The sequence below is a fragment of the Carassius auratus genome, chromosome 19 (assembly GCF_003368295.1).
Source record: "Carassius auratus strain Wakin chromosome 19, ASM336829v1, whole genome shotgun sequence".
Classification (NCBI taxonomy): Eukaryota; Metazoa; Chordata; class Actinopteri; order Cypriniformes; family Cyprinidae; genus Carassius; species Carassius auratus.
Window position 1 is genome coordinate 7,121,039 of NC_039261.1, and position 10,347 is coordinate 7,131,385.

A 10,347-nucleotide genomic window follows, 5' to 3' on the forward strand; every position below is an offset into this window, starting at 1 on the left:
AACACATGTTGTTACACATGTTCAGTCTTTCCCCGCAAACACACATCCTCTCAGCATCTGTGCGTTGTGCTTGACATGTCTGAGGCGCACACGCTGGAAGAATATGACTCCTCTGTATGAGATCAGAGAGCAAAGTTGGAACTGACGGAAGGCATGAATTAGAGCTTTGGATCTCTGTGGGAGCTCGGAGTCAGCAGCAAGTGTTGTGGACGATGAGATCACATGATCAGACCCTGGAGCGCTAATTAAACCGGCTTGAAGTTGCAGCAAATTAAAAGGGGAATAAATTAAAGTAATTTACTTGTCGACACTCCGCCCACCTGCCACATGAAATGAAGGCTTTGTTATAATCTTTCACCTTTGTTTCCAGCTGTTAAGGTTTACTGTGTCACCCGTAAGAAGTCTGTTGATGGATCTGAGGGTGGGCACAAGTCAGAGGGTCAGGCTTGAATCTCTATGTTTGTGTTTTCTCCAGAAATTGCTGTGATTTGTGGTTGGTTTCATGCTCCCTTGTGTCTTTCTCGCAATGCATTGTTCGCGGGAGGAGTTTACACTCCATTTATTTGCTGAGCGGACCTGTCTCTGGTCACACCACAAATGTATATTATACTGCATTTAGTAAGATGTACAATTATTCTTGTAAATGTTCATAAACAACAACAAAAAGAACAACAACAAAAATTGTTTGCCAGGTCAGAACCATATTTTTCTGTTTTCATAAGTGTCTGACCTTGTCAAGACAAACTAGCTTAGTGAGAATTTTGTAAAAATAGACCCATTAAATAAAAAAAAAGTGTTTTCTTTTAATGCAAATATAGCATCTGCTGATAAATGGGTTCTCATAGCCTGGCATTTATAATATATATATATATATATATATATATATATATATATAATATTTACTGAAAACTTCAATATGCACTTACTGTAATGCTCATTTTGACGGCTTTGACTCTTTTCAGGATTGTCAAACATATGTCTTCATATTTTCCATGTTGGTGTCCTAATAAAACAGGTTGAGAATGTTACACTTGTCACTTGAAAGATCGTCTCCATTTCTGTATATCGCTGGCTGAACTGTGACCTGATGATTCTGTGTCAAGCAATCAGTGCCCTTTCAGTGTTATTGCTTCGTTAACTAGCTTTATGTTGGTTTTTGACTGGTTCTTTTTCAAGGATGTTTTCTTTGGCTTTTGAGTGAATTTCATTTCTGTGCATTCTTGCTATGAAAACCTTGCATTCAGCTCCACAAAAGAAAAAGCACAAATTTTTATGGTGAATTCAGTGAATAAAGCAATATGTATTTCAATGGAGGCTCTCTTGCAGACGGTTTATTTTCTTAAACGCATGTGAAGACAAACCAACTGCTTCTCCTTAGGGGGAATAAAAAAAAAACAAAAAAACAATGAAACCGAAAAAGAGGAAAACAGCATAGAGCACATTACTTTCTAAACTACAAATGTGGATGAATGTTGAATAGTGCCAAGAGTGAAGGCTTTCTTGAGGTGATATTAAGAGACGCTAGATGTGATGATTTATTGATGTGCCATTACAATCTCTTGGGGTAAACTGGATTAATGCACATAAATTATGTCCGCATTTTATTGAAGTGAGATTGCTGTATTTATGAACATCATCACCATGGATGTAATCCCTGTCTTTTGCAGAGTGTTTTATATGTGTTTCTGGTGTCCAAAGATTTTGATTCATCTTGTGGTGTCTTGTTGAGAGGAGTGTTTACTCTTTTAGGGCTCTACAGTACAGCTAAAGTATACGGCCGGTCTGATTGCTGTAACTGAAGTCTTGCTCAGTTTAGTGACATCTAAGGCTCTGCGAGGCATATCGGTTCATGACTGTGACTTTATATCTCAAAGAGTGACTTTACATCAAGGGCGCTGTGAAACTTGTTTTTCACAAATTCAATATTTCTGGCTTCTGTTTTTAAAGGTTAAATTAATTAAAATGTATTATTATTATGATTATTATTATTATTATTTACCAATTACATTTTTTTCCAAACTGTTTATTTATTTATTTCTTCTTCTTCTTATTATTATTATTATTGTGAGTTAATACTAATTAATCATCAAAACCATTGATAATCAAATTTACACCACTTCAATCAATCAGTCTTTGTAAATACAAATGTAAATATATAAATTCCTTTAAAATAAAACATGCGTTTTTTTGTCAAATAAAGTGCTACACAACAGTTTTACGATATAAATTAAAACATTGATGAAAACTCAAATGTTTAGCTTCATTTTAATTGTTTACATTTTTTGCAGTACAATGTAATTATTACAGACATGTTGATTTCTATACTGATCCAAAATTTACCAAATTCTAAAAATTGCCTAATAGATCTATTTCACTCACTCACTCACTCACTTATTATTGATTGACTGATTCACTCACTCACTAATTCACTCACTGATTGATTGATTCACTCACTCACTCACTCACTCACTAATTGATTGATTGATTGATTCACTCATTCACTCACTCATTGATTCATTGATGCACTCTCTCAGTCACTTATTAATTCACTTGTTAATTTGCTCATTCACTCATTCATTCACTCACTCACTCATTAATTTATTCACTCACTCACTGATTGATTGATTCACTCACTCACTCGATCATTGATTGATTGATTCACTCATTCATTAATTTGCTTGTCCCTTTGCTTGTTCGCTCATTCACTGACTCACTCATTCATTCACTCATTCACATTTTATTTCACAACTACCTGTTTTGAGTAAACAAACAGGTTATTTATTTGCACTGAATTATTTGTATTGATATCTTTCATAAATACACAATTTATCTGTCCTTTTCTTTGTTAATGACTCTGATGACATCCTCTGCTCTGTTGCAGTCTATGAAGAGTGTGTGTGTGTACAGCTCTGAGAAAAGATGCTCTGCACACTGTCAGTGTCAGTTTAGCTCAGGTCAGTGTCTGTAAATGTATGGAAATGAGCCTGTGATCCTTTCTGAGTTTCTTAATGTGTTCATGTTTGACAGTGATGAACAGCCCCAATGCCTTCATGAACTATAGTTTAGCAGAGGACATGGTAGCAGGCATAATATGAAAACAACATTGAGTCATACAATTCTACTTTTGAGGACTTCTTCCTTTTCAGTCGCTCGCTTCCTTGTCCTCTCATGTCCGCTGTTTTTCTCACTCCTTTGTTCAGTTTTACAAAGACTACAAAGGATGCCTCTTATGCTTTGAATCTCTTCTGCAAATCAATGTAATGGTCTCTTTAAAACATATAGAATATTAAGGTTAGTCATTAGATGTGGTCAAACACGCAGACAGCTTTAATCCTGTATGCATTTATCACTATGCCCAACAAGTTGGAATCCCATGTCAATATACATTGAGGTCCATGGTCCTTTCTAATCCTTCATCTGACATGAGGGGAGTTGCAGCCTTTAGTCATGTCTGAGTCTTTCATTTCTCCAAGAATATCCTTATTTAAGCCCCTCATCCAGAAGTGTCCTGAATTATGAATTAGATAGGAGGACAGCTTAAGCAAAGTAGCAAACCTTATGATCTGACGTTGCAGTCAAGTTCACGTGAACTACTCATTGAAGAAGGTCATCGGAGAGCTTCACATGAGCTTGACTTGACTGTTTACACCTGATATTAAGATCCATCTCTGGGATTGCAAGTGGTTTTAGTACATCAAAAATGCTGCATTGAATCTTCAACTCTGCTTTGTATTATTTTAGTTTTAAAACTTCACTTTATATTATATTATATTATATTATATTATATTATGTTATATTATATTATATTATATTATATTATATTATATTATATTATATTATATTATATTATATTATATTATATTATATTATATTATATTATATTATATTATATTATATTATATTATTGCACTGTCCAGGTTGACACTAGGGAATGAGGTCTATAAGCCTAAAATAACACTAAGATGAGAAAAATAAGTACAGCCACTTCAGTGTCTTTGAAAACTTTTCTATATCCTTAATAAAAAGACATATGTAAAGTCTCATGAGAAAAACAAATCTTGGTTTAACTTTGCTCTAGTCGTAGAGCACTCACCACCATAGTGCCAAACAATTTATCATCTGACGTGTTCCCTGTTGCCATGGATACATTGCCTCCTTAGCATGCAGTGGAGATAAAGCATTGTCATGTCTCTATCCACCAGTGGTAGATCAAAGAGCAGTAGTTTTACTACATGAATGGATTTTCTCATGGGCATATTACCTTTAAGGTCTCTGGAAGGATGCCTGGCCAAAAGTTACCTCAAGTGTTCCATTTACATAGTCACAGAAGTGACAATGAAGGGCTACTGTGTGAGTATAAAGTCAAAAACAAGCCTTGGTTGATGCGAGCTACTCTTGAATGTCACTGTATTTGTAATGGATGACTGTAATCTATTTCCATTGTGTAAACGATACAGAGTACACACATAAATATGTATGTAAACATCATTACATTTGCATGTATATGCATAAATTGCTTTAAGATATTTATTCTCTTTCCTGAACCAAATAACTTTCAGTTTATTCCTGTTTTTATATAGACACTTTAGCTCAATTCCAAAACCTTCTGAGCTGCCTTGCTGCCTACAAATGTAGCTGACAGACTGCTTATAAGGCATTCTAACTGAGAAGTGACTGAACTCTCTAGATAGGCAGCAGCTGACAATGACACCAGCACCGCAGAGTTAAAGTCCGTTCACATCAAGGGTAAAAACTATGTTGTTTTAATAGTCATTCTAAATCTGTGAGAAATAGGGTCCACACCAGTGTTGTCAAGTATGTGGTTTTCCCACGTGGAATTGGGCATGGGAATTTTAAGATGTTTGCCGAGAGTTGTTTTTCATATCCGCGTGTTGAAGCAACCCCCCCAAAACGTGATATTCAGCCCCTGGAATGCGATTTTTACCAGGGGAACCCCTACGAAAATAATTATATTTCACCCCTAGAATATGGTTTTTACAGGCAAGATGTGATTGAGCTAGTTTTGGTCTAGAATAGCGTTTGGGTGGGTTTTGTCATGAAAACCAGGGATCTGTGCTTTGTACATCACTATCTCAGTTACCTCAGTAGGCATGATCTCGGATTATCTAGTTCTTCGAAGATCATTATTCTTTCACCCTAAAAGCGCTCTCTTCCACCCTCTGAGAGCACTAATTCAGAGTATGGGTCACTATACTTGGCCACTTTAATTAATGCTGTCACACAAAATCCAAGAGCACTCAACTAAAATTGTAAAGCCTGTACAAATACTAGTAATCGTGAATATAAATAATTGGGAATCATGAAAAAAATAAATAAATAAATAAACAGAGGACATTTATCTATTATAAGTTTTATGTAGTTTCGTTCACTTGGCTGTTTCCTTCCAAAGGTCCAAAGATTTGTCAAGCTTTTCATCTTTTTTAATTATATGATGTCTTTGCGTTGCTGTCTTGACACCAACCAATCACTGCATTTCTGATCAGGGTTTCGAGTATCCATACATCTGCCCTTTGCAGGGAACACGAGAAAGCACAGTAATCTTAGACAACTTCATCCAGATATTTTAATCAAATACGCAAATTCGTTTGAATAACCAAAATTAGCCAGAGATCAGTTACCATGATTCGAAAATCTGGCATCTTTCAAATGATCTCAGATTACTGTTAAGCGATGAAGAACGGGCCCCTGCTCCACACTGCAACAATGACAAAGACAAAGAGGAACCATTTAGTTGGAATAACTTTCAGGAATGATGAAAACATTCACAGGCAGCCAGAATCCAAGAGTCAAAGGCTCCCAAGTATTTAAAGTGGCAGACAACATACACCAAGTGCACTCTTAGGGCCGTTTCATAGTCAACGCATCTGTACGCATACGCGTCCCCGAGGCTACGCATCGTTACGCTTCGGCCGCCATTATGCGTCGGTGCGTAGCCAAATGTGTCGTCCTAGTTTTTGATACGCGACATTATTGTATACACGCATCACCCGTCACGCTTGCGTTCACTGTTTAGACTATGAAAGGAAGCACGTTGCTCGCGTTGCTTGCTCGCGTTTCTCGCATTGACTATGAAATGGCCCTTAAAATAAACACAATATTATTGTTGTGTTAAATGTGCAATATTTCTGATCAACATTTTTTTTTTCTTAGGATCAGTAAGGACCTGTTTACACTAGTGCATTTTTGTTTTGAAACGACATTCTCCATATGGTTTAAAAGGAAAACGATTCTTGTCTACACTGGCGTTTTTACTGCATTGCAGAAACAATCTGTGTCCACACAAAACAAACAAAAACAAACGCATGTCACATGACCATTCATGCAGGTACAACAAAATTAGTGTAAACACTCTTAATGATTATAAAAAAAATTCCCCACTTCTACTAGTTACAGCTTATATAAATAAAAATACTCCTGGACCACAAAACCAGTCTTACTTTATGTGTTACTGTTATATTTGTAGCAATAGCCAACAGTACATTGAATGGGTCCAAATTATTATATATTTCTTTTATGCCAAAAATTATTAGGATATTAAATCAAGATATTAAGATCAAGTTCCATGAAGATGTTTTGTACATCTCCTACTGTAAATATCAAAGCTATGTGTTGCTAAGAACTATAAATAAAAAAATAAATAAATTAAATAGCTGATTTTCAAAAAGTTCATTCATAGTACATTGGCCAAGTATTGTCTATCAATAACAAACAATACATCAATGGAAAGATTATGTATTCAGCTTTCAGTTGTTGTATAAATCTCAGTTTCAAAACATTGTGGTCCAGGGTCACATATTTAACTATATACATATTTTATACCCCGAATATGTGAGTATATGGGAGTAATTACAATTAATTAGTATGCCTAGCGTGCAATTCATTTGATGTAAAATCTTTATTCATTTGAGATCCCTAGTTACATTTTTTGCAGGAGGGAATTAGGGATCTCTATCTTTGTCTTTGTCAACTTTCTCCCCCTCTCAGGAGCTCCTTCCTTGTCTGTTAACCCCAGTCTGTCCCTGTTCTCAGTCAGAGTCTGGTCCTGAGCCAGCAGGATCACTGCGCTGCTGATTTATTCATGGAGACCACTTCTCACAATAACTGTGTTGAAGCAGCAAGAGCAGCTCGTCTGCATGTCAGGTCCAATGGATGACTGGGGTTGTCCTGAGTGTAGAGAGATCAGAACCTTTTTCATGCCACATCAGCTGCTGTGTGCAGAGATATATAGATCTTGGAAAGCGAGCCTCTGCGCTCCGACGAACGTCCAGGCTTCTGCTTCTGAGACATGGGTTTGGCTCTGTGGATATGCAGGTTGATGTTTTCTGAATAATTCATGAGCCACTCAGCATTTTAAGTGCTCTTTATTGAATTGCACAAGCCCACGATTTACCGACATCACTGGCTGAGAAAATTGCATGTTGCATGTAAAGGAATAGTAAACGGAGACCCGAGAAAATGTAGCCTGCTTATTGTTGCTTGTGCACTTAGCTCCAGCCAAATTATGTCCAGAGAAAATTTTACAAAAACAGCTGAACAAAAAGCTGATAAAGAGCACCAACAAACAAACTTTGAGAGATTTGATTTTTCCTCTGGGAAGAAGAACAAAATCCAGAAACAATAACTAAACTTCCATTTAAGTCTAAGACATGAGTATTATGTAACTGTAACTGCTTGTATCATCTCAAAATGTAAACTACTTAATGTGCTAAATGTGACTAAGGCAGGAAGGTCACAGGTTGCTCTGAAACAATATGTATTGTAAAAAAAAAAAACGCAAGTAAATTTGACTTGATTATTAGTTATTATTTTTATTATTATTATTTATTATTATTTTTTTTTTAGAATATATATTTTTCTAATAATAAAGTTATGATGAAGTTGCCATTGATCAGTCTGCCTTGTTATTCTGAGCTCTACCATTTCAGTGATTTATTTTATTATTTTTTAATTTCAAGTTGGGAAGTGAAGAATTTTTGTATTCTTTAATGCAGCATTATAAACTTCATTAATTTATTTGTATTATGATTTGCCACTTGAGTGAACAAAACAACCATACCTAAAACAATGTTATATTCTCTGAAAACAAGTCTTAAACATTTCACTTCTCAAGTAATTGTATCATTTTTTAAAACATTTTTAATTAGTAATGTTTCTTTTTTAATGTTGCTTGTCATGCACATTTTTTTTTTTTTTTTTTTATCTCAGCAGTTTGGCAAAATGTTAAGTGATGGTTTAACATTTCATGCAAAATCAAACCCATTGTGTGTTCATATATGCCCAGTTACTATTTTTTATAGAAATTTCCATCACCTCAAATGCTGCTTGGCAACAAGAAGGTTCTTAAGAAGCACAAAAACACATTTCACCATGATGAGTGATTTTCTTATATAACTTACTTCATAATTATCATTGTTACAATACCAATTTCACCAACTTGTTGTTTGGCACATTATTCGTGATATATTGAATGCTAAAAATGTATTCAGAATATTTATGCTTATAAAAACCAAGGATAATTTGAGTCAGGATAAAAAAAGTTTGCTGTCACTGGGTCATATGGAAATTAAAAAGAGAACTTTTATGGTTTTTATTACCAGACTGATCAGGCTATCGATTTTCATTTGTCAGGATGGATGTGATCCAGTGCTGTCATAGGCAAATTAATGAGTAAAATGCAAGGTAATAAAGATTCCTGTGCAGCCCATATACATTTTGTGTCTATGAAGAGGAAATATAATGTAATGGGATAATCAGAGACATATGGAGGTCTTGATATTCAGTTAAAATCAATGTATGGTTTAACTGTGGACATATAGATTAAATATAAAATCAATCATCATGTTTATGTGAAAAGCACTAATTAATCATCACTTTTTGTGAGTTAACACCAGCTTCAGCTAAAAATAAATAAAAATAACAGTGTGCAAGTTGTAGGGGAAAAATAGACGCCAGTAATTTTTGACCGGCATGCACAATTTGTTGGGTTTATTTTTGGTCAGGACTGATAGGTAGCAGATATGCTGCATATTGCTTTGTTACTTCCCATATTGTTCATGCTATTGAACCATTTGGGGGAATTAGCTTGGTCTTTTTCTTATTTTCTTTGGCATTTTAGTTTTCATAAAATAAACAAATAGACCTGTCAGGGACGATTTCCATTTGAATAGGGACAGGAAATTGATTGACAGTGTTTCCAGGAAGTCAACGGTGGGGCTGCTATCAGAGCAGCAGAGTCATTTACTTCCTGACTATGAACACTGTTACTGAGTTGATGATGAGATTTCCCAAAGGCCTGAGATTAGCTGAAGTGAAAATGTTCTCTGTTGGGATTTCAGGAAATTCACGTGATTAACATGGATTGAGTGACCTTAGAGCCACAGGCATCTCAGATAAGATGCAAAGTTCCAACCTTAAGAGGACAGTAAATCAATCGCACATCCCTCTTCTTGCACACATGACACTTATGCCTGATGCTCAGAGGCGGCTTGATTAGACGCACAGCATTGTTGTTTGCTTAACATACGATAATGAGCTTTGCCGAAAAGAAAGGACCATTATCGTGGATTGAAATGAAAGTACTTGAATTTAATTTCTCAACAGTACCACTTCATTGGAACTGCATGTGAAGATTTCATTTTAATCAGCAGTTGAAAAGAGTATGATACCCAAAATGACCTCAGTTTGTCTCACTCTAGCTTGTCCTCATGGCCGTTCTGATCGGAATGGTTTTCTGAAGCTAATTAGGATATGCTTTGGCAGAGACGTTTTGCTGAATATTATAGTTACCACTAGGGAAGAAAATGACCTCTGTTCTGGGTTGGTGGCTATCACAGTGTTATTGTAGAATCATTGAGACTGAGATACTAGTTTTCATTAAACAATTCATTTAATTTCTGTTTACATTTTAGTTTTAGTAAAAGTTTTCATAATTTTGTGGTGTTTTCCTTTTTTTTTTTATTAGTTGTATGATTTTTGTCACTGTATGTTTATATATGTAGTTTGTATAAATGTTTATTTAAAGAGCCACACAGATGGGAAATCAAAAATTACCTGTATTACAGTGTATGATGTAGCTGTCCATCAGTGTAAACAATGTGCAAATAATTAAACCAAAAAGTACACGATTTATAAAGTTATTGACTTCTAAAGTAAGGAGTCGACTCTGAATCGCTGAAACGAGTCGTTATAGATTTCAAATCTTTTGCCCATCTCTATGTACGTCACTAGGAACACTTTGCATAATAATCTCCGCCTACCGTGTTGGGAGAAACGGAATTCTGACCTGCCCCACCCCCCACACAGACGCTCTGGTTGGTGTGACAGCAT